We start from the raw sequence: 26505 nt of genomic DNA, 5'->3' as shown, positions 1-26505 counted from the left end.
AATTACCATAAATAGTTTAGTGCTTTCCAAACGTGTTCATGTCATGACTCACATAGAAAATGGTCAAGTTTATTTAGCATGCTGGAACACACAGAAAAAGCTGGTCCAGGTAGGTGGGGCAGCCTAGGCTTTGGGCTTACTCTAGGGTGCAGAGGGCAGGGCTGATCAATATCGTAGCATAAATATAGCCTGATATGTGTTGAGCACATTGGTTGGAATATTTTATTGAATCAACTTCTATTTTTTTCTTTTTAAATGCTAGTAAACTCTTGGCTTCTTACTTCTCAGTTCACTTTAGCAAATGTTTATTGAGAATGTACTGCGTGCTAGGCACTATGGTAGCTACCATAAAAAATATAGACAAAGTAGTACCTTGTCTAGAGGGGCCTGCAGTTTAGGGAAAGAGATGGCACATAATCTGATAACGACAATAAAACACTGTATGCACAATAAAGAGGAGAGGTTAGTTTGGCAAGGCATCTTTCATTCATGCTGTGCACTCTGCTCAAAATATTCTTTCCCCCTTGATTTCCTGATTTCCATTCCCATGCAGGATATCTCCCACATTACCTTCAGAAACGACATCAAGTATTTTGCCTAGCTGCAGGAACCTGAAGTTATCTTTACAACTTTTTGTTGTATTATAACCTGTTTTCATGTCAATCTTCTCCTCCAGCTCTAAGTTATTTCAGATGGAGACTTTGTCTTGTTCATTTTTGTGTCTCAGTGCCTAGCACACAACCTGGCACATAATGTCCATTGAATGAATGAATGAATTCCCATTTATTCATTTCCATCTTTTCAGTTGTGAAGTTATCAATGGCTGCAAAGAAGCTCTTACTTAGAGGCTGGAGGCACCCATATTTCACTGAAACTCTGAATCCCATGTCCTTGGTAATCAATCAATCAGGATCCGCATTTCACAGATTTAGAATAAAGATTTTAGTTGCTTGGAGCCAATGTCAGGAAGTGTTCTGACAACCATTAATTTTTAGTTCTGTCAAATACTGGTATCAGTGCATGAGCTACTACCTTTAATTTGACCTCTGGTAGACCATTGCCCACACCAAGAACTGACATGCAGACTATATAAATAATTACAGCATAAAGACAGCCTAAGCTAACATTTTAGCAAACTGAGAATGAGCTTACCCATCAGCAATTACTTTTTAAATAGTACATCACATAGAAAAAATACTTATTTCAGGAACTTAGGTTAATGCATTTTATCATGAGATTCACAGTGTTCCCTTAGTTCCTATTAATAGATTTTATCTATATTGAGATAATACTACCTACTAAATTATTTTCATTGTGACTTTTGACTGTTGGAAAATAGTGCTTTTTGTCCCCTGCAACTTGTTTTCAAAGCTGTATTTTTAAAATGTCATTTGGAAATACAAAAAATTAGCCAGGCGTGGTGGCGGGCACCTGTAGTCCCAGCTACTGGGGAGGCTGAGACAGAAGAATGGCGTGAACCCGGGAGGCAGAGCTTGCAGTGAGCCGAGATCAAGCCACTGCACTGCAGCCTGGGTGACAGTGTGAGACTCTATCTCAAAAAAAAAAAAAAAAAAATGTCATATGGACATATAAATAGTAATGAGAATGGCTGAATAAATGCTGCTTACAGCTTACAATGGAAGTATCAATATATGCATAATTTATTGTTACTACTATTCTCTTCTGGAAATTAGCCAGGTAACTGTTATATAAACAAAAACGTGTCCATTTTATTTCTTCCTTTTCATCTCAAAATCTGAGAGTACCCCAAGGAGAATACAAAAGTGCTACAGAATCTCCGTGTTCATATGTGTCCTTCTCTATCCCATCTCTCCCTCTCTGTGGCATGCACACACACACACACACACACACACACACACACACACAGCCTGTGCACGTGGTGCATGTGGTAATGGGGAGATTTGTCAGTGGGTAGAGGAATAGAAAACATTCTTGAGCTCTTTCTAATATGGCAAACGTTGTGTTAAGAACAGCAGATAATTACCTCACTCATTGTAACAGCATGGAAGTAGGTAAATGCATACTCATTTTACAAATATAATTCAAATTCCAATCTTTGTGACAAGAAGTTCAACACTTTTGCTTTCTTACTTGAACATTTTCTTTAGATTAAGTCATTTATGCATAATACATACGTGTTATGAAACAATGAAAAAGAGAAGCAAATATATTCAAAGTGAAAATCATCTTTCACTACTTCACACATTTATCATCATTCTTCTTCCCAGAAGTAACTGCTGATAGCAGTTGAGTGAATGTCCTTAAAGACCTATTCCAACACGCAAAATGCAGACATATATGCGGTATGTACCTGCCTATCCTAGTCATCCCTGAACTCCCCACACTTCCCATTTCCTTAAGATTTTAGCTCCTACCTCATTGTAATTTTTTCCATCCTACTTATTTCTTAATTTTTAACGATTCTAATACTCTAGCCTCTCAATTCCTTTTAACTTCTATGATGTTCTTGTCACCCACACAACCTCAACCACACTTTCACACATCCTTCATAATCTCAAAAGCAGGCATACCACTCTCTTAACCACCCCCTTCTATCTTTCCCGCTCATGTTCTCAAGTATCCTACTCCAACAATCCTTAGAGGCCACTGGTATCTAAAATCTAATGATCCCCACTTCCTTTTCACTGTGTCCTGCACTGCCATTATCTTCTCACTTCTTTTGGCAAAGCTATGAATATTCATAGACAATCATTATAATCATTGATATATCCTAATTTGATATTCTTCTCTCACCTCTTTGTATTCCTAGAAAAAATCACAATCAAAAATAGGCATTATTGTTCCTTTCCCTGTATCCATGCCCCTTACAATACAACTTTGCAACCCTTCTCATCAAGGCATAGAATCTGTTTCTTTCAATCTTAAATATGATCTAGCTTTGTGATCTGTTTTGGCCAATAACATCAAGTGGAAAGTGACATCTTGCCAGTTCTGAGTCTGAGTCACAAGAGGCCATGAGAAATTCCACAGTATTTTGGGAACTCTGCCACTGCTATTTGAATAAGGCTGAACTAGACTGCTAGGAGATGATTATCACAGTCACCCCAGTCATCACAGCCTGTAATCACTGATCTGCCAGACATGTGAGCAAAGCCACCTGAAGACACTCAGTCCCAAGCTGACCTGTGAACCGACTACAGACCATGAATGAGTCCAGTCTGGACCATGGCTGGTCCAGATCAACATGACTACCCAACTGACCATAGACTCCTGAGTAATAATAAATACTGTTTTAAACCACCAAGTTTTGGGGTTACTTGTGTAGCAATACTTATACACATTGGTTATCTTCTTTTGGTTAACAGATATATAAGTTTGACTCTTTTTGTTCTCTGCATTCACACTTGAGCAACTGATCCTACCTAAAGAAAATATATGCAACCATTTGATGAGTACTTAATGCTACTGGGTAATCATATTTTATTGCCTTGGTGCATTTGCTGTGCTGGTATCCTAGCAATTATTTCATATTTTTCCTTTCATCAAACTGCTACCACCTTCAACCTCATCTTCACTCTCAGATATTGACCAAACTTTTATTTTTCTGGGAATATATAAGCAGTCAAAAAAGCTTCCTTAGGGCTAAGCACTATGGCTCACGCCTGTAATCCCAGTGCTTTGGGAGGCCAAGGTGGGACAATCACTTGAGTCTAGGAATTTGAGACCAGCCTGGACAACATAATGAGACCTCATCTATCCAAAAAAAAAAAAAAAAAAAAGTAAGCTGGGCATGGTGGCTCCCACATACTCAGGAGGCTGACATGGGAGGATCACTTGAGCCCAGTAGTTTGAGTTTGCAGTAAACTATGATTGTTACTATAGGCAGTGGTTCTTATCTTGTGGTTCCTAGCAGTAAGTACCTGGGAACTTGTCAGAAACAAATTCTTGGAGCCCACTTGAGAAACACTGAACCAGAAACTCTGGGGGTCGGGCCCAGCAATCTGTACTTTAATAAAACCTCTAGGTGATTCCGATGTACATTAGAGTTTGAGAATCACTGCTATAAATTATCTGCATTTTTAGGTAAAGCCAACCCTTCACTTAGGCTCTAGACTTATGCATCCTCTCAAAATACTGCTTCTCCCCCCATCAATGATATTTTTAATTTCCACTAAATAATTCTCATCATCATAAACATGCTGTTAATTTTCTCATCTTAAAACAAAACAAAGCTTTTTTTTTTTTTTTTTTTTTTTTACAAACTTGCTTCTCTGCTCCCCTTTGATGAAAACTGATTGAAACAGTTGTTTGTCTCACTGTTTGCAATCTTTTTGCTCCCATTCTCTCTTAAGCACATGAAGGTGGACTTTGCCCTTCAATATTCCACGAAAACTGTAGGGTCACTGATGTTATTTATTTGTTAAATCCAATGGTCAATCCTCAGTATTATTTTATTTTATTTTATTTTACCCGTGACTGTCATTTGACAGAGTTGATCTCTCCCTCCTCGGTAAACACCTTTGGGCTCATAGGAACCCTACTCCTTCTTCATTGGCTGCTCCTTCTCAGTCTCCTTTGCTGGTTCTTCCTCATTGTCTTGACATCTAAACTTCTGCATTCCTTGAACTTCCCGATCTTCTTGATATCTTGATGGTTCCTCCTCTTCTTGATGTCTAAACGTCTGTGTTCCTTTCCCTCCCCTTCCTTCTGCCTCCTGTTTTCTCTTCTTTAAATCTGATCTGATGACTTAAAATATATATCTATACTTTGAAAACTCCCACATTTTTATTCCTTGCCTTGACCTCTCTCCTGACATTTAGGTTTATAGATCTAGTTGTCTACTTGACATCTCCATTTGGAGATCTCATAGACCTGTTAAGCTCAACTGTCTAAAAGTGACCTCCTAATTTTTCCTCCAAAACCTGCTGTACCCGTAGTCTTTCCCAAGCTAGTTAATGGAAACTCTATTTTTTCCAGTTTGTCAGGCAAAAATGCTTGAAGCCATTCTTGATTCCTTTCTTGCTCTTACATCTCACATCAAATTCATGATCAAATACTGCACCTCCATTTTAAACATATATCCAGAATCTAGCCATTTCTAACCACCTTCACTGCTACCACCTGGATCCAAGTCACCACCATCTCCAGCCTGGAATATTGCAGTAGCCCCTAATTGGTCCTCCTACATCTACCCTCATCCCTCTCCATCCCAATTCTGTCCTCAACCCAAGGCAGAGAGCTTCTTTAAGCATAAAATAGATTTTGACTTCTGTTTATATCCTTCCAAGGGCTTTTAGCCTCACTCAGAATAGAGTCTAAGGTCCTCCTGGTGCAGCAAGGTGTACACTGTCAGGTCTCTGCTACCCTTTCTCATCTCTTACTATGTCTTTGCTCTCACTCTGCTACAATCAAACCAGCCTTCTTTTTATTCCTTAAATATGCAGTACAAGCTCCCACTTCACAGATCTTTCAGCAGTTTATCACTCTGCCTAGAATGCTTTTTTCCTAGATATCTGTGTAACTTCCTTGTATTTTCGCTTAAATTATACCCTCTTGGGTGATTAGATTTCAAATTTTCCACACACCATTTATCTTTCCTGTGCTCTCGCTCGGTACTTAACCATCTTTTAATACAGCATGTTATTGATTTATTATGATTATTGTTTGTTATTATTATCTCCCCTCCCACTATAATATAAATCTCCATGAGGACAGAAATTTTTCTTTTTGGTGTGTGCCTATACTGAAGTTCCAGCGTCTAGAACAGCATATGATGCATAATAGGGATTCAATTAAAACACTTGATAAATGTGTAGATATTTGCTATTTTCTCTTAATAATATCAATTGACCCATAACAAGTGCTCAGTAAGTGTAACCATTATTATTATTGTTATGTATCTATAGAATAATTTTTTAAAAAATATATATATATAGCGTTGTACTCTGCTGCCCAGGCTAGAGTGCAGTGGCATGGTCTCAGGTCATGGCAATCTCTGCCTCCCAGGCTCAAGCAATTCTCCTGCCTCAGCCTCCTGTGTAGCTGGGATTACAGGCGCCCACGACCACCCCCGGGTAATATTTGTATTTTTATTAGAGACAGGGTTTTCACCATGTTGGCCAGGCTGGTCTGGAACTCCTCACCTCAGGTGATCCGCCCACCTCGGCCTCCCAAAATGCTGGGAGCCACTGCGCCTGGCCTAGAGAATCATTTTTTACAAGTAGAATTATGGAATCAAACAATGTATATCATAAATATTGACAAATTGCTCTCCAAAATGATGGTACTGATTTGCACCTCCACAAAAAGTGTTCGAAGATACCTGGTATGGTTTGGCTGTGTCTCCACTGAAATCTCATCTTGAATTGTTGCTTCCATAATCCCTGCATGTTGTGGGAGGCACCCAGTGGGAGGTAATTGAATCATGGGGGTGGGTTTTTCCTATGCTGTTCTCGAGATAGTAAGTCTCTCGAGATCTGATGGTTTTATAAAAGGGCAGTTTCCCTGCACACGCTGTCTTGTCTGCCACCATATAGGATATGTCTTTGCTCCTCTTTTGCCTTCCACCTTGATTGTGAGGCCTCCTCAGCCATCCTGAACAGTGAGTCAATTAAACCTCTTTCCTTTATAAATTACCCAGTCTTGGATATGTGTTTATTAGCAGCATGAGAACAGACTAATACAACATCTGTTTTCTCACATCCATTATCAAAATGGATATTGTCAATATTTATAATTTTTGTCAATCAAGGGCAAACAATAGATCTCATTATAGGGTTAATTTACATTTCTCTCATTATTAATGACGTTGAGTATATGCTATATGCTTGGAAGTCCTTCTATGTTTCTTTTTTTTTTTTTTTTTTTTTTGAGACGGAGTCTCGCTCTGTCGCCCAGGCTGGAGTGCAGTGGCCAGATCTCAGCTCACTGCAAGCTCCGCCTCCCGGGTTCCCGCCATTCTCCTGCCTCAGCCTCCCGAGTAGCTGGGACCACAGGCGCCGCCACCTCGCCCGGCTAATTTTTTGTGTTTTTAGTAGAGACGGGGTTTCGCTGTGTTAGCCAGGATGGTCTCGATCTCCTGACCTTGTGATCCGCCCGTCTCGGCCTCCCAAAGTGCTGGGATTACAGGCTTGAGCCACCGCGCCCGGCCGTGGAAGTCCTTCTATCTATGAATTGTCTGTTCATAGCTCTTGCTCATTTTCTTAGGGGTTATTTCTTTTTTTCTCTAACGTGTGGAAAGTTTTCATATAGTACAAATATTAATCTATTGTCTGTTTTCTAGACTGCCATTATTTTCAACTTTGTGTTGTAGGTCTCCTTGTATTATATAAATGTGGTATGTTGTAGAAGTTTAACATTTTTGCGTAGGCAAAGATGTTGGGTTCCAGCCTTCTGGGTTTCATACTTAAAAAGGCTTTTTTGGCCGGGTGCAATGGCTCACGCCTGTAATCCCAGCACTTTGGGAGTCTGAGGTGGGTGAATCACGAGGTCAGGAGATCGAGACCATCCTGGCCAACATGGTGAAATCTCGTCTCTACTAAATATACAAAAATTAGCTGGGTGTGGTGGCAGGTGCCTGTAGTCCCAGCAACTCAGGAGGTTGAGGCAGAAGAATTGCTTGAACCTGGGAGTCAGAGGTTGCAGTGAGCCAAGATCATGCCACTGCAGTCCAACCTAGTGACAGAGTGACACTCCATATCAAAAACAAACAAAAAGGCTTTTTCTCTACCTAGATTTTGAAAACATTTTTCTTATATTTTCTTGTAATATTTTATGCTATCGTTGCATTATGCTTTTAATCTAACTTGAATACTTTTATTATAAAAAGGTACATATTCACATTTATTACTATTTTTAAAGGATAGTCAATTGAGTCAATACCCTTTATTTAATAGGTCTTCTTTTTTTCATTGATTACATTTTAACTATTCATTTTGAGCTGAGGTAGGGTAAAGGTAACATAGGAGACTATTTTCATAATCTTAGAATAAGAAGAGAGTTATGGCCAAGGATGGTGGCTCACACCTGTAATCCCAGCAGTTTGGAAGGCTGAGGCAGGAGAATTGTTTGAACTCAGGAGATTGAGACCAGCCTGGGCAACATAGTTAGACCCTGTCACTACAAAAAATTAAAAAATTAGCCACGTGTGGTGGCATGTGTCTGTAGTTCCAGCTGCTCAGGGCACTGCAGTGGGAGGATTGTTTTAGCCCAGAAGGTCAAGGCTGCAGTGAGCCACGACTGTGCTACTGTACTCCAGCTTGGATGAGAGAGCAAGATCCTGTCTCAAAAAAAAGAAGAGATTTATTAAACAATATAATAAATATTATCCATAAAAGAAAAACATTTTAAATATACCTACAATGAAATTAAGTTTTCTTTTTATTAAAAGACACAATAAGATAGTGAAGAAGTAGGCCTCAAAGAAGAAATGTGTATTTTCAACATATATAACTGATAAAGAACTCTTATCCAGAAACAACTCCGAAAAATAAATTTAAAAAAAATACAGAACCCCAATGCAGAAATAGGCAAAGGCCCTGAATCAAAGAAGAGGGCATATAAATAGAATACAAATTAAGATGCCCAATATCATTGGAAGCCAGAAAAATGATTAAGATCTTCAGGGAACTATTACTATAATCCATCAGATTGGCAAAAATTAAAAGTCTGATAATTTAAGTTAGGCAAAGATGTGGAGCAACAGGAACTCTTATGAATAATCTCTTTGGTAATATCTAGTAAAGTTGCCTATAATCTACTACTCAGCAGTTTCACCACTAGAGAGAGAAATGTGCACATTACACACCAGAAGATGTGTGCATGTAGATTTATAGCATTGTTCAAAATGGCCCCAAACCGCAAATAACCCAAAAGTGCATCCCAACAGAATACACAGTTATGGAATATCCACACAGAGTTACAATACACAGCAATGAAAAGGAAGGGACTTTTGATATGTTACAAACTAGATGAATCTTAATGTCATGATGCTAAGCAAAAGGAGCCAGAGGCACCAAAACGGGAACTGCATGAACAAAATTGTAGGCAAAATTAAAGTATGTTTTTAGGGATGGTTAATTCTGTTGCGAAACAATAAAGAAATAAAAGGAAGTTGAATTCTGTAAAAGTCAGGAAAGTGTTTGGCACTGGGAGAGGGTAGATGGGGCTATGATGCAGACGGTCCTGCAGGGGACTTTTAGTGTGTCAATAATGTTCTCTTTCTTTATCTGTGTTATAGTACTTGAGCACACATCTGACAACTTGTTAAGCTGTACGTTTAAGTTTATGCACTCTTCTGTATGTTGGCTGTATCTCACAATTTTGAAAATTTAACAAAACAAGGTATTTACTTCACATGGAGTGCTTTCAGAATTAAAATGACTAACACTAACCCTGACCCCATTGAAACAAACAAACAAACAGACAAACAAAACCCTTAACATACATTAGCTATTAGGAGTCTATGTGTCCATCCCAAGCTCTTTAGGACCTCAGATATCTAATAACTGGACACCAGGCTAGTTAGACTCATTTTCCCAGATTGGTCAAGGGACATTGGAAGAAAAACAAGACTGTTCCCAGGAGACTATTGTATTGTCTTTAGTCCTAGTAATAAAAAACAATATTATCCAACAAGCTAAACACCTCTAACAATTCCACCCATGTTCATAACTGTTGTCCAGAAGATGGGACACTACTCCTGAGTAAAGAAGTAATTTTGCTCATTTTCATTTTCAAATGTATGTATGTTTGTTTGTTTGTTTATTTATTTATTTATTTATTTATGAAACAGAGTTTTGCTCTTGCCGCCCAGGCTGGAGTGCAATGGCACGATCTCAGCTCACTGCAACCTCCACCTCCCGAGTTCAAGTGTTTCTCCTGCCTCAGCCTCCTGAGTAGCTAGAATTATAGCCACCTGCTACCATGCCCGGCTAATTTTTGTGTTTGTAGTAGAGATGGGGTTTCACCATGTTGGCCAGGCTGGTCTTAAACTTCTGACCTCACGTGATCTGCCTGCCTTGGCCTCCCAAAGTGCTGAGATTACAGGCATGAGTCACTGCACCTGGCCAATGTTCAAACGTTTAGACTGTCTTGTAAGACATGCCAACGTCCAGTTGCATAACTGCTGTATAGTATTAGTTGATCTGGCAGGGTTGGAACAAATAAAGGAGTCTGGTCATAGGCATGATGACATCAAGATCTATAATAAAGCAAAGGCGATTCCCCATTTTCTCTGAAAGAAAGAAGCACAAGCTTTCTCTGGTACCTAGCATAGTCCCTGGAATTTAAGAAATACTCAAAAAACTGTTCAATGAGTAAGGTAATGTACACATGAATATGTGATCAAGAAAGAAGTTAAGGGTAATTACAGTTTAAATAAATCAGAGGAGAGAAGCCATATTTTAGAGAAAGATCATACTGAATTAGCACTGTGCATATATGTACACGGATCAAATTACAAATTTGAATGAGTTGGGTGGGGAGCTATAGGATTTAAAGTCCACTTTACCTGAGGAGCAGCTGAAGTCAACTGTAATCTTTGTGAAAGAAAAAGCAACCCTGGGTCCTTCAAGGTGGGGAAGGGCTGGTGTCCTAGGGTGCATTTTCACAGGCACAACTAAGCCCTATGCGAAATATTCCTTCCATAATATCATAAAGGAGTGAAATCTTTGGCACTGGATGCGTTGGGAACTAATTCCTGCTTGGTCCTTGATATGTGACCTCAGTAAATAACCTAAAGCCTCTGTTTTTCTATTTTGTTGTAAAGTTGACTGACAGTAACTACATTACAGGTAAAAACATGCAAAATGGAGTTTGTAATGCACCTCTATTTCTATGTGAATTACTTTATTAATCTAAATGTGGTAAGAACTTACAACTTTCTGATTTTCATTTCTTTCATCTTTTGGTTAGTCAGTCTGATATATGAATACTTCAGAATTATTCTTGGGTAACTGAAAATGTTTATGAATTGGGAGATGGATTTTTCAAGATAATGCAGATACAGTACAATAAAAATAATCTGTAACATTATCATCCTTCTTTCCTTGATCTGCTAAACACCTTTCTTAGACAAGTTCAGAATCAAACTGATAGCAAAGTGAAAGATATTGTTACTATTATTATTTTAACTTAGAGAATGAGTGCATAGGGCACTCATGGAACAACAGAAGGATAAACACTGCCTGGGTCAGGATGGCCATTTGTGCAGCCAGCCCACTGCAGCACCGTAGTCAAAGAAAAACACATTTGGAAATGTGTGACCCTCGAGCAGTTAAGCTCACTTAACAGCTTTCATCCTCAGAATAAGTGCAACAAAGATGTTAGACATGTCAGTCCGTGACCAACCAGAAACGATTCGGCATGGTGTTTATAAGCTATTTCATACCCTTTGCTTCCTTATCATTGCTATAGTTTTACAAAGGCTGAAATGGATGAAAAAAATCATAATTTCTCATTTGTTAGAAAAAGGTAGCAAAAATCTAATGGTGGAATCATTTTTAAAATCCAGAAATTGACACAATAATTGAAATTAAAATATGTGAAATACAAAAGGAAGTGTGGTTCAATAGAACAGGATACTTTAAAATAATTTAAAGAAAATAAATCATTTTGAACTTTGCTGTTTAGTATTTATATATTTACATAAATAAATTTGACATACAACGTTGCATAAATATGACATCCATCATAACATACTGTAAGAAAAAAATGAATAATTTCCTTGAAATAATTTCAGATCTTTTATCATCTGGCAATCATATAAACTTCTGGTGAGAGTTTTCGTAACAGAAACAGATATGCAAGACACTTACTTAGCAAATGGACATATACAAATGAAATGACTCAATTTAAAATACTTAAAACAAGAAGAGCACTAAGAAAACAATAATGAAGATGAGAAATTCTGTGTTGCAGAAGGAATTTCCAGGAAGGAGTCAATGTCAAAGAATGTCAAGGAATCAATGTTAAGTGAAGAGTTGATATGTGCCAAAATTTTCCATTTATTATCTCATTACATTTTTGTGTTCTACAGTCCACAGGCTCTGCAGATCTCATCCCTCTTTCATTGTCACCTCTTGTCACTCCCCTCACTTTGTTCAGTCCAGCCTCAACAGCCTTCTTTGAGCACCTGTAAAGTGTAGGGCTCAGAATTTATGCCACTTGCCAAGGTCACACAGCTAGCAAAAGACTATAATATCATCCTGGTATTATTTCATCCCTTTACTCCTTAATTTTGGGTGGTGGGGGGAGCACTTTTTTACTGTTAAAAACAGAGCCAAAGACTGAGGTCTAGGTCTCTAGGGAAAGGAGGGCACAAAAGAACCCCAATAAAGAGTATTAATTTCTTACCTGAGTTTCACAGGGGCCTTTGAGGCTTTGCCTGAAACAATCGTCTTAAAAAAGAAAAGTCTTTATACCAAGTTCTGGGAGGAAAAAAGTTCCAGGTTTTTTTTTTTTTTTTCCCCCCCCCAGTTCTAAAGCTTACATTTGAATAATCACACCAAAATCAAAAATACTATTAGCTTTTTTGGGGGCTTACTTTGTGTCAAAATTTTCGTAAGACTTTTATACCTATTAACTCATATAATCTTCACAATGATCCATATGGTGTAGATGCTATAATTATCCCTATTTTTGCAGATGAGGACATGGGCATAAGAAGATTAAAAAGAAATACTTACTCACAGTCATATAAATAGAAAGTAATTATAGAGAAGCCAAAGCCTGGGACCTAGCATAGAATCTATTCATGATTCACAGTGGAGAAAGAGTGGATGGTGACATGTAAGAACTGGTTTCTCTTCCAAAAGGAGAGAAGAGTTCAACATGCAAGTGGGAGAAAGAGAATCAGAGGGACCTTTGTGAGAGCTGAAAACCCCCTTGGATGATTGAAATGACCCTAATCTCTGCCCTTCTCCTTCTCTCCGAGCACTCACAAGGGAGGGGGAATCGGGTAGCTCCCAGAGCAGTATATATTGCTGCCTGGATTCCCAGACTGTAACCCTAGGAGGCATAATGTCAAGGTGTAAAGTCAAAGGGAACACAGCGTGGCACAACAGAGGGACAGGCATGACATAGAAAGCTAATGGCAGCCCCTCAGATTCTCTTGTGCCCTGGTATGGCACTGGAGAGCATTAGGAAGTTTTTCACATCCTTCACAGGGCTGTGATGTAGGTTGACTGAGGGCCACAGATGAGAAGTGGACCTGGGATGGTACAAAGGGAATTGGACTCCTCCCGTTTGACTTCTATGCAAGGAAATAATCTCAAGACAAGTTTTTGGTATAGTCTTTGATATATACGGGTGGTCTTACCTCATGGCAGTTTGAATATTGTTAGTGAAATTTTGCTATCTATGAAAATGTAGCCATAACTCACTAAAAAATATTTTTAAATAAATAATTTAAAAGTGTTTGCTTGAATTTAATTTTGTCCCATATATATCTGGTTACTCGAAGAAATAAGACAACTGATTACATTAGTTTCACCAGTTACATAAAATGAAGAAGCATGGCATATTTCATTACCCAGAAGAAGGGTGAACAACCATTTGGGTTTGCCTGGGAATTCCTCAGCTTTAAAACTGAAAGTCCAGCAGAGCTGGAGACCTCAGTCCCTGGTAACCAGTATGCCATGTACAAATCACAAGCTTCCTAACATTAAATGCATGCAAACAAAGGTGTTAGTCGTTATGAAGATAGAGGAGTCACCCTCAGTCTCCTGGTTTTAGCTTTAGGATATAACAGTATTATTTCTTAAGTTCTAAGTCAGACCTGTGGAGGACTTCTTGACCCAGGTCATTGAATTGTGGATTTGAAGATTTTCTCAATCTTCTCCAAGTGAAATACCTAACTCTGTGAGACACCAAGAACTAAGATAGAAAGAGCATCTGCAGTAGCTTTGCTGATCACGCAGGTATAATGTACAAGCAGGTGCTCTTGGCTCCTTTGTGTCAATGTGGTGGGCAGAGGACAGGATAAGTTAACTTTCTGACAGCTTCCTTCACCCTGGCAGCAGCCAGGAGCCAGAATTTGGAACTCACGTGTCAGCTCTTATTAATTCCCCCAGCAGTCTTAACATTATAGTCAAACATCATTTCAAGCTCTCAGTCTGTCAACTCTGGATAATTCTTAGCTATCTCTGTGCTATTATGGGAATTGATTAATACTTATGAGCACATTTTAATGGAAAATGCAGTATAAATATTATTGCATGAACTGAAAAATAGTTTCCTACATAGTATGTACAAGGAAAATAAGTCATGGGCTGTAGTGGCTTCTTGGGAGAGTTTTAAGTGGTGATCACTTATCTGCTGCTTCCCTGTTCATTTTTAGTACGTTTAGTGCTTTTGTTATTTAATGTTCTTAACAGTAATTCCTGCTAAATTAATTTTATTATTGTTGTTACATATTGATGCATTTTGTTTGCTGTTAAGTTCAATACACTTCTTTGTTTCCAGTTAAAATTTGTAAATCACTGTGATTTTCCTCCATTGAAATTTGTCTGGTGTACTAGGGAGATGTTTCATTACTTAAGAATAATTGCTGAAACTCATCACTTAAAAAAATAAATATTTCTCTAGTCAAGGTCATTGCACATCAAATTTCTGTTACGTGAATTAGTGCTCCGTTCTTGAATTTGTGAGTATAAAATTAGAAGTATACTTGGCAGAACTGATAAGACACATTTGGAAGTCCAAGACAGAGAAAAGAAACTTACTTAGAGCATATAGAATCTGAGAAAAGAAACTAGGTGTACCAAGCAGATGATCTTCTCACCTTAATATATCAGCAGGACCCTTTCTTCTTCTTACCAAAATTCTGCCATACTAACTCGTAATTAAAATCAGGGTACAGTGGAGACATATTGATACGTTCGTCTGGTGCCACTCTTCTCTTTCAATATTTTAAATGTCACACATACACATAAAGCCTTTTTATAATTACATAACAAATGTCCTCATGACAAACACGTTACATTTTCTAGCATCCATTTCAGAGGGATATTTTATTTTCCAGGGAGCACCCCAAGCCTTTTGCTAATCTTACCAGCAGTTTACTTACTATTTCTTTGGATGTTTTTCTTCCTTGTTATACTTTCCACAGATATCTCACCTTATCTAGGTTATCAGTTAGTATGGGTTAGGTTAAACTCTTACAAGAAACAACCCTTAACTCTCTGAGGCCTAAAACAACAAAGGTTATTTTTCTATTAGGTTATATGTACCTATCAGGTCAGTGGAAGCTCTTCCATGTTTTGCTTAGCCAACAATGCAGGCTAATAGATCACCCCTCATCTGGAACACTGTCATCATGGTAGGGGAAGGAAACATGTGTAACTGCACATTTCCTCTGAAAGGCATCGTGTGTGTGTGTGTGTGTCTGTGTTTAACCTGTAAGTGAAGTAATCAGTTATAACATTTCATCAGTCAAAGCAAATCATATGTCTTTGCTTATCTTCAAAGGGATAGGAAAGTACAATTCTACCATATTTTAGAAGATGAGAACTGGAAATACCTTTGAACAGCAAGAATGAATACCATGTCTAGTCGTTTTGATTAATATTTTTATTTATAAAGAGTGACTTTTTTTACCCCATCCTCAAATTCAGTACTCAATCACTCAACATATTTATTTAAGCATCAATTTTTCAATGTTCTTTTCCAAGCTCTGTGGGTGATACAAAGATGAAACCAGTATAGATCTAAAGACTCTTGTGTATAATAGAGAATAATAGCCCTCCTATAGTACCTGATACTTCTGCTTCACAGCTCTTAGCAGGATGGTTATTAATTATTTCTACAACTATTTGTCTAATGCTATCTAATGCTCTACTAGTTTTACAAATTCTATTTAGGTTACAGGTTGTACCTCTTTTCATGACAACATCCTCAACAGCAAATACCCTGCCTGATGCCTAGCAGGGGATGTTCGACAATTATGTGTTGAATAAATTATAAAAGAAGAAAACTACTATGGTAGTCAGAGAGGGAGACACTGTTTCCAAACAAATGTATGCCTTCTTTAGATTTGTACCTCCTTTTGCACTGACAATATTTATCTGGTCACATTTTTGTTTGCAATGAGAGAGACTCTCCTTGTATAGGAGACACTATGCTTATTTTATTTAATTTTATATCCCCATGCACTAACCTAGTGCCTGACACATAGTAGGAGCTCAATAAATATTTGTTGAACCAGTGAAGCAAAGGAAGTAAGCCTCAAGGACTGCTGAAATAAATAATTTTTAATAGGCACACCAGAGTGTGCTTCCTTTAATTGGTCTATTAATAGCATGTGATTTAATCTTTTTTTTAGAGCACTGACAGACTAGCTGATAGGTGTTTTTGTTATCAAACAAATTCTGATTTTAATCTTTTTTTTAGAGCACTGACAGACTAGCTGATAGGTGTTTTTGTTATCAAACAAATTCTGATTGCATCTGTTATGAAGTGGGCAATGAAGTTTCAGCAGATGACCTCCAGTGGCTGAAGATGGCACATTTGCTGGAGGCAAAAGTGGAGAATGATGAGGTTTTTCACATTCTATTAATGTAGGGCTAGGTTTGTTGAGTGGATTTGTAACTCAATTCATGTATTTTCTTTTAAAGTTGATATTCTGAAATTTCTGTTAACCGTGAACGTGTAAAAATGTGTACAGTCAACCATCTGTAATGAATACTTTCCTTTGTGAAGATGAGTAGAGCACATATTACAGATTTTCTGTGTTAAAGCGAACCAAATGCATACATATCACTATGTACAAAGGGGACAAGGCATGACTTGTGGTTTAACTTTGAGGAAGAGCAAACTGCCTTGTAATAGGCTCTTATTATATACTGACCATATTGACTTTGATGATTCACCAAAAAATAATAAGCTCCTAAGACTCAGTTACTTTTCCAAAATGAGCTACTCTATCTTCCAAGGCCCAGGACACCAATTACATGTGTGCCATACATGACAGTATGTATTATAATTTTAACAGATTTTCAATAAAAACATTGCTAAAACATCATTATTATCAACTTAGTTATTAAAATACCAGGTACTTAAAAATGTCCAATATCAAAATAAAAAATGCCAAGTATACTTGTTATGTATCAAGAGACAAAGAAAAGGCCTAGCTGGATAAGAAATTCTTGAAGCTCTATCCAATTACTTGGCATGGACATAGGAAAAATCTTAATCTGGAAAACTTTGGCATAAGAAATTTTTTCTTTGTTTCTATAAAAAACCATGTATATATAAGTAAGAAATGGCACATTTGTTGTTGTTATTGTTGCTAATGACTAAAATTTTTACAACATGGGTGATAGAAATTAACCTATTACATATCTCTTTTAACTGGAAAATACTGATTGGATATATGACTTTTTTCTTCTTCTTGCGTTAGGATTTTGTTAATACTATTGAGATTTTGCAAAAACTGCATCCTAAATGCAGCATTCTGAGAAAGGAAAGCCCACAGTTCAGGTTATATGATTTGTGAACATCATAATTCAAAGGATACAAAATAAATTGTTGTTAGCACAAGATAAACCTAGACTGAGAATCAGGAGCCTGGGGTCCTAGTCCTGGGATCTTGTTTGGGTCACATTATACGTAAAAAAGTTCTTTGGCCACATACTTTTCTTCTTCCACTCCCTGAGTTCTTTACCCATGCAGCCCCCCAACCCTGCCACCTATGCTAGCCAAGAATTGTCCAGAATCTGCTTTTGACTGAACTTTTTGAGAAGAAGCAGCTGTGTAGTAAAGAGAAGATTCTCTTGTACAGGGTTGGTTATTTCTGATTTTATCATCACTAATAGCTGTGACCTAAAACAAGTCACCTTAGCATTTTTTTTGTTTTGTTTTGTTTAAATAATGGGCTGTTTTCTTCCTTCTAAAATGAGATAATTAGATAAGTTGGTCTTTAAAATCTTTTTTCAGAGTGAAAACTCCAAGGGATTAGATGACCATGCTTTCAAAGGTGGGTGATAGTCAGTGAGGATTTGCTGATATCTCTTACTCAGAGAACCAAGCTATAAATTGAGTCACTAAATTCCTGCCACACAAACTGTGGTCCTAATATCAGCAGTATAGACATCATCTGGGAGCTTGTTAAAAAGGCAGACTCTCAGACTTCACTCCAGATCTACTGAATTAGAATCTAAGTTTTTACAGGATCCCTGGGTGGTTCATGATGCTTTGTGTCAAAGGTGAGAGAGACAGGAGGAAGCTCAAATCCCCAAGGAATTTCCCCTGACCATCTGCAGGTCTCACCACCCTGAATCCTTTTTGTTTTCCCCTGCTCTAGTGCAGAATGACATTTATCCTTTTTTTTTGATCTATGAAACTAAGCAGAATTAATCCACTTTTATACCTGAATAAGACCGTCTATTCAGGAAAACCAAGTGAGATTGACTTTTAGTTTTTAAACTGGTTAGAACCCTTGGCCTCAAGTGATCCTCCCACCTCAGCCTCCCCAAGTTTTGGAATTACAGGTGCAAGCCACCATGTCTGGCCAAATGCACGTTTTAAAAATATTTTTCACAGTAATATTGAATAATATTAACCTTTTAGTAGGAGTTAACTGCAAGAGAGGCATGACTCCGCTCATCTTACTTTGCACATAGAGTTTGGAATTAGCAAAGAAACTTGAAGATGAACAGTGAGAACTGTGCTGTCATACTACATATCCTCATGTTCAGTCAGCCCAACCACAAATTTTGTATCCAAATTTGGTGAAATATCAAAAGAGAAGTGCTAGAGAAAAAAAATCCCCAGAGACTTCAGGTGCTTCTATTTTCTGTTATTTTGGGGAACTTTGATAGTGTCTAACAGATTAGAGTGGCTCTGTGGCATTGAGCCTCCTAAAATAATATTGCTGCTAAGTAGATGTGAATCTTGATTGATGAATTATCTGCTTAATAGGCAAGAACAAATCACCTAGGTAAACCATGGATAGCTATATTTTAGGAAAGGCTTATCAGCTGCTTCTGGGAGATTGTATATACAAGAATATTCAGTCTTTTTGGAAAGCAAGTTCTCTAATCCCGTTTGCGGATATTGCTAGAACATTTTTTTCAGTATCTTACTGAAATCTAGATATACTCTGCCTGTTTTGTGTCTTTGACAGTGCCAAAAATGAAACAAAAAGCTTTAAAGAGTTTTTTTTTTTTTTTTTAAGCTGAATTGATATACTTACAAGTAAGGGAACTCAGATCAGTAAAGACATTTACTGAGTAGCTGTGGTTCATTGAGGGTAAAATTCATGGGTTTTCAAATATAGAAATAGGGTTTCATGATTATGCTCTTTAAGTATTGAAAACACACCTTCTGTATAGGAGAGAACGGGTCCAGCATCCCATGTTGGCTGGATGTTTAATGTAGTCCATCATCATTGGTCAGGAAAACTGCTACGGTTATGAACATTAAGGACGTGGCATGCCAACACACCTCAAAATTCATGTTCTTCAACAGTTTCAGCTGGTTAGATAGAACCAGTTGTAAAATACAGCATTTGGCTTTGACGTCTTCTAAGTTCTGAAGAAATTAAACAATTTTTTATTTATAATAGTAATTCTATATGAAAAAGGAAATTGAGGTTAATTCGTCATCTTTGTTTTCTTTGTAAGCCCATATTGGCTTCTAATAATCGTTGCTTCTCTTTAAATTCCAAGATATACTCACATATATCTGGTCTTCTTTCTCCAGTCTGAGGATTATACTCTTTGGCCAAGAAAACTAGAATAAATTTAGAATTAAGTTGTTGCCATCTGCTTCACATATTAAAGGTCATCTTTTCATCATCATGATAATCATCATCATTGTTTTCCTCTGATTATAACTTAAGAGCTCCATATTTCATTTCCTTTCATTCGTTTTAACAGATTCTTGTCATTTCCCCTAGTGTTAGGCTAGTGTTTGGTCCTACAAGAGATGACTAAAAGAGGAATTGGTGAAGGTTAAGATGAAAGAGATGGAGGATCTCAAGGTACCAAGCTGTATTATAGCCAAAGGAAGTATCTAAATTTTATCTGGAAGAGAATAAAAGATTAAGCTGATGCCAAGACTCTAGTACAAGTGATAAGATGAAATTGTTTGGGATCTGCTTATTTAATGGCATCAGGGAAGATAGCTGAAGCCTGAAAAAGTTTCCATTAAACTTCAGAATAATACACATCCCATCATCAGCCTCTCAGCAGTAATAACGAGACATTGTCATTCAGCCTTTGGTATAAAATAATCTTTAGAGACATTTCACTTTGTTCTATTATAGAAAACGACAACAACAACAAGACTCTTACAATTAGTATAAGTGGCCCCAACTTTCCTTCTAGAAATAGGAATTTTCCACTGAAATAGCAGTGTCTTTGTATCTACTGCATTTGTAGTGATATTATTTTATCAATAAAAATATGTTTTTTGGTATTTTTACCATTATGTAATGATTATTGGTTGTCTATTACAGGTTAAGCTCTAGGGACATAGCAGTGAAGAGGGTAGAAGAGGCCTCCATCTCACTGGAACATTTTCTAGTAGAGGAGACTGTACTCAGAAGGCAAATAAATAGAAGACGTAAGTACAGAGGGTGATGAGTGCTGAAAAAAACAAAACAAACAAACAAAAACCCATAAAAATAATGACATGCTATAGTAGTTCTCTTGGGCTGCTGTAATAAAGTACCAAAGACTGGGTGGCCTAAAACAACAGAACTCTATTGTTCCATAGTTCTGGAGGCTAGAAGTCTGAAATCAAGTTGTCAGCAGTGCCATGGTGTATAGCTAGCCTCTTCTAGCTGCTAGTGTTTGCTGGTGTTCCCTGGCCTGCAGATGCATTACTCTGTTCACATGGCTGGTTTCTCTCTGTGTATCTTTGCATGGTGTTGTTTCTGTGCCTGTCTGTGTCCAAATTTTCCCTTTTTATGAGGACACCTGTCACACTGGATTAGGGCTCACCCTGATGAATTCGTTTTAACTTAATTACCTCTGTAAAGATCCTATTTCCAAATAAGGTCACATTCTGAAGTGCTGAGGGTTAGGATTTCAACATATCCTTTTGGAGGACACAATTCAACCCACGAGACATGCTAAGAGAGAAGCTAAGTTGGGCAATTTTGCTACTTTAGACAGAGTGGTTAGGGGTAACCTTTTTAATGATATGTTATTTAGATTGAGAACAGAAAGATCCATCCAAATGAAGAATCTGGACAAGAATGTTGTTGATTAGAAGAATAGTGAAAGAATCCATGGTCAGAAAAAAGGGCTTGGCTGTTGCCTTGTTGAACAGAAAGGTAGCCACTGTGGCTGGACCATGGAGAGCCAGAAGAGTGGTATAAGATGGAGGGAAGGGACAGGCTGGAGACAGCCCCAGCAGAGCCTTGTTCTCGAAGATAAGGAATTTGGAATTCATAAGTGCAATGGGAAGCTATTGAAAAACACATATCTGATTGATATTTTACAAAGATTATTTTGGCTGCCATTTGGAGAATAGGTTGCTGTATTAGGATTCTCTAGGGGCAGAACTAATAGGATACACGCACACATATATATGTGTGTGTGTGTGTGTGTGTGTATATATAAAGGGGAGTTTATTAAGTATTAACTTACATGATCACAAGTTCCTACAATTGGCTGTCTGTAAACTTGAGGAGCAAGGAGAGCCAGTGTGAGTCTCAAAACTGAAGAACTCAGAGTCCAATGTTTGAGGCAGGAAGCATCCAGCACAGGAGAAAGATGTAGGCTGGGAGGCTAGGCCAGTGTCACTTTTTCACATTTTTCTGCCTGCTTTTTATTTGCTGGCAGCCAATTAAGTGATGCCCAACAGATTAAGGGTGGGTCTACCTTCCCCAGCCCACTGATTCAAAGGTTAATCTCCTTTGGCAACACCCTCACAGACACACCCATGATCAATACTTTGCATCCTTCAATCCAATCAAGTTGACACTCAGTATTAAACATCACAATTGCAATTGAACACGAGTGAAAGTAGGGAGAGTTCCTATGCATATGTCAGATTCTAGATTTTCCTTGTGATACAGAGAAGTAAAAGACATAAACTTGTCTTCAAAGACAGGGCAATATGCTTGGGGAAACAACACAATTACATATAAGCAGATATTAGACTACATAAGATATAATAAACTGTGTTCTAGATGAATGATATTCATTAGATTTCACTCAATGTATATTTATTGAGTGCCCATTAAGTGTTAGGCATTGTGTCAATATAGGAACACAAGAACACCACATCAAGTGTGTAAAGAGATTAGAATCAATTGGTAAGACAGACATGGAATAAATGACAAGAATGGGTATAGGTTATGCTGGGAAGGCACAAATGAGAGAGTGGTCAATTCTGTCTAATGAAGTGATTGGGAAAGAATTAATAAAGACAGAGACATTTTCTTCTATTCTTAAAAGACAGACAAGAACCCATATTTATCTGGCAAATAAGTTGGAAGTTGGTTAATGTAGGAAAAGGGAGGGAAGTTGGGGTTATCACATCAGGCAAAAGAAGGGGCTTGAGCAAAGGTCAACAGGTATGAAGAAGTGCATGTTTGCAGATTATATGGGTTCGCAGCCAGAGTTTGGAGAAAGACTATGTGGTGGAGAGTTTTGTTTTTATTTTTTGTGGCTGCCTAGGATATAATCCTCTTTTCTGTGTGTGGGGGAATATGTCACTGTGTGAGTTGGGGAGACAGAGTCCGATTTTCCTTTATGATCGCTCTCTCCAAGGCCTAGTGCTGAGGCCTAGCAGGAGTTGGGATGATTAATTTGTCCTACTGTAAAACTGAATAGCTGTGGGATTTTCTGTAGCAGTATTCAGCATACCAGGTATAGGAGTATGGTTCAATTCATTTAATATTGTGTATATGAGGAGTGGGGATTGTGGGAGCTAGACAATTCAAGGAAGACAGAAGTGATTTTTTGACTGGAATGGTTAAGGACGGTCTAAGGAGGTGAGGGATTTTTATTCAGACCTTGAAATGCAGGCAGGAGTAAGTAGACTTACTGGGATGGGAAGTTAGCAGTGGAAAGAATACTGAGTAAAAGAATGGCAAAGGATACAGGATCAGATGTGGGAGCAGATGAGGCATATGGGAGATCTAATAAACCAGTCTGGCTAACATAAAGCCATAATGGAGGGGGTGTTGAAAGGGTACATCTGATAAAGTTTGGATAAAGTACAAATTCCTTAGCCTTGAATTCCAAGTCATATCTTCCAGGCAATGAGGATCTGTTGAAGGTTATTGTGTAGGAGAGTGATTAAGATTAATGTGGTGGCTGTAAGAATGAGAAGAAAATTGACTCCAGGCAGGAAAACTGGTTTAGGAGGCTGGGAAAGGAATCTAACATTCAGGGAACAATAAGAGAGGAAAGAAAAGGACTGAGAAGCAATAGACAGAATGTATTCTCTCCTCTGTGCTTCTGGCTCTTTTCACGCTATAGAACTTTCACTCTCAATCATGAATATTCACATAAATGTTTATCTCTCCCCAGTGGCTTCCTCCTCCCTCCCTCTATTTCCTCCCCGCTTTTATCTCTGTCTCTCCCACACTGTTTCTTTTTATTTCTGTGTTAATTATTTAATTCATCAAATATTTATTATTTACATGATGGACATTGTACAAGACACTAAAAGTTCAGAGAAGGGAATTCTATTCTCCTTGGAAAACAAATACGGAACCAAGAAGGGCTCAACAACAAACCAAGTAGAAGTTTCTGCCAGAATTTAGGGGTGCACAGAGGCCTTTCATCTATTATGACAGAGAAGGTGATGCATGAACCCAACCTGAAAAATGCAAAGAAGTCATCAGGGGAGAAGGTGGAGGAGGATGCAGAGGTACAGCAGGGAAGAGGACCTCAAGAACTGCTGGTCATTTGCACACTATGTCACAGGACCTGTGTGCAGGAGTGATGAACCGTGATTGGAGAAGTTAGCAGGGCCTTATGTGTCATGCTGTAAAACTAAGGTTTATTCCAAATGTGTTGGAGGTTCTTCCAGAATTTTACATAGAATAATAATATCAGATATTTTTAGCATCAGCAAAACTGAGGATTTATACACTCTCAGGCTCTGGAGTCAGATTGAGAACAGAATGTTACTCATGGTTAGCCACTTGGTGGCTCTGTGACCTGGGACAAATTACCTAGCCTCTCGGTCTCAGTTTCTTCTCCAAAATACTTTTTTTTTTTTTTAAATACTACCTTCTTTGTAGGCCTTGTTTTTTATTTGGTGAGAATTAAATGATATATTATTTGTAACATTATCTTATTTTTACCTGATATTGACAAATTATTACTGTATATTTTATGGAGTACAAAGTAATGCTGTGATACATGTATACAATGTAGAATGATTGAATCAAGCTAATTAACATATCCATGGTCTCGAATGGAATACTTATCATTTATTCCTCCTGTCTAACTGAAACATTGTAGCCCTCAACCAACATCTCCCCATTCCCTTGATTCCCCAGCTTCTGGTAACCATCATTCTGCTCTCTGCTTCTATGTGTTGGATTTTTTTAGCTTCCACATATAAGTCAGAACATGCAGTATTTGCCTCCATGTCTGGTTTATTTCATTAGCACAAAGTCCTTCACATTCATTCATGTTGTCACATATGACAAGATTTCCTTCTTCTCCTTCATCTTTGAGGCTGAATAGAATTCCAATGTGTATATATACCATATTTTCTTGTCCATTCATCAATTGATGAACACTTAGATTGATTCCATAACTTGACTATTGTGAATAGTGCTGCAATAAACATAGGAGTTCAATATCTCTCAGGCTTCCTGATTTCAAATCTTTTGGATACATACCCTGGAGTAGAATTCCTGGATCTTATTTCTAACATTCTTAGTACAGTGCCTGGCACATAGAAAGCTTACCAAACAGATATTTACTTTTACCAGTAATGACTAGGAATGTCTTATCACCGCAGTCATTGTTACTGTTATAAAAACTGCTCAATAAACTATTATGAACACCACTCATCTTGGTGTACAGGAACAGCCAGAGACGGGAATAAGCTGGAGGAAGTGAGATCAGTTAGGAGGCTTCTGGAATAATTTAGGAAAGAATATTCTGTTTTCTGTCTGGTGCCCAGCTGTCACTCAGAAGGAGCTTAAAAAAAAGTTTGTGGAATAAATGAAAAGGAAGACTGAGCAGAATTCAGTGATTGATTAGCTCAAAGAAACCAGGGAGCAAATAAAAGATGACTGCAAGACTTTGAGATTGGGTGACTGGAGGATTCTAGTACTATCGACACAAAGAAATCCTCTCTCTTTCCACCCCTTGGCTCTGCGTTCTCAGGCCATTGCTCACCTGACATCTTCAGATGGTTGGCCGCTTTTTGAATTTCACTCACTTGCTCAATGACTGTGGTGTGCAGGTCTGCTGCTTTGTCTTTTTCCAGAATGCCTTGTCATAACTATAGCAAAGACATGTCTGAATTTAGAACCCCCACAATTCAAAAATCTAAAACCCCACTTACAAATTGGGTTTCAATACATCTCTCAGGTTGCTTCTAAATCTTTTTTTTTTTTTTTTTTCATTTTTAGATCGTGTAGATGTCTCAGGAAAGACTTCAGCAATGTGTGCCTCTGTCAGGGGCACTAATAAAATCCTATGCTTTTACATCCATTATTGTATTTGGAACAAAATGTCCTTTATGGTCATTTGATATTATATATTTTCTGTTTTGTATATAATATAAAATTACATATACATTCTATTTTAGGTCTCATCTCATTAAAAAACAAAACAACAACAGCAACAACAAAAACTTGGCTCAGCTTTTGGCTTTTCTACTTCTGTCAACTTGTTATTTGTACTCTGACTCCAAAGACGATTGGAGAAACTTGGGAGCATAACACAAGATTTTATTTTTACCAATTGATCTGTCCAGTGCTATGGACTGATTTTTGCACAAAGTAGTAGCAGGTTGGGCTGATGCCATGGTTCTCTGATTTTCTTTCTTTCTTTATTTTTCTTGAGTTTGATTATTCTGATTACTAAATGCCTTGCAATTTGACAAAGAACAGAAGTTATGAGCTCGTACTAGGAATAGGTTAGCCAGGTTCAAGGATCTCACAACATTTAGAAAGATTGTTTTTAAGGAAGAAATTAAAAAAAAAGTCTTATAGGGAAATCAGTGACATCATAAACAAGTTTGCAATGCTGTCTACTAGTATAAATGACTGCCAGACTCATTGCCCAGCTGTTTTTGTGATCCAGGGCACATATTTGCGAGACAGCTGCCCTGAACTAGGGAAGGTCAAGCAAAACCCACTGCCTGTCTAGAGATGGCTGTCCTGATGTCAGTCTCATTAGTTCCTGAGTTCTTGCCAAGGAAATTAGCAAGAACTAGTATAGATCTGGAAGTCAAAGTTTAGCAGAAAGAGCCCCCACAGCAGTGCGCAAAGAGCACTCTGCCCTACTCTTTTTTTCTCTACTGGTCACCTAGTTGGTGTGGGGTGTGTGTGTGTGTGTGTGTGTGTGTGTGTGTGTTTCCAAAATAGTACTT

General features: G+C 37.9%; 1 protein-coding gene across 9 annotated transcripts in view; it reads left to right on the top strand.

Annotated features, from left to right (window-relative positions):
• FRK (fyn related Src family tyrosine kinase) overlaps positions 1-26505 on the top strand; it is a 154278-nt gene that overhangs the window by 12854 nt on the left and 114919 nt on the right. For 7 of the 9 annotated variants that reach the window (XM_001112190.5, XM_028847052.2, XM_077999300.1 and 4 more), the window contains one exon: positions 20441-20547. The exons of the other annotated variants lie outside the window; for them this stretch is intronic. The gene's annotated coding sequence lies outside the window, so the exon portion shown is untranslated. The remainder of the gene's footprint in view (positions 1-20440; positions 20548-26505) is intronic. 9 annotated transcript variants of the gene reach the window in all.

Source organism: Macaca mulatta, chromosome 4 (genome assembly GCF_049350105.2).
Source record: "Macaca mulatta isolate MMU2019108-1 chromosome 4, T2T-MMU8v2.0, whole genome shotgun sequence".
NCBI classification, from domain to species: Eukaryota; Metazoa; Chordata; class Mammalia; order Primates; family Cercopithecidae; genus Macaca; species Macaca mulatta.
Note: the sequence above shows the minus strand (reverse complement) of the source record. Positions and strands in the feature narration are given on the sequence as shown.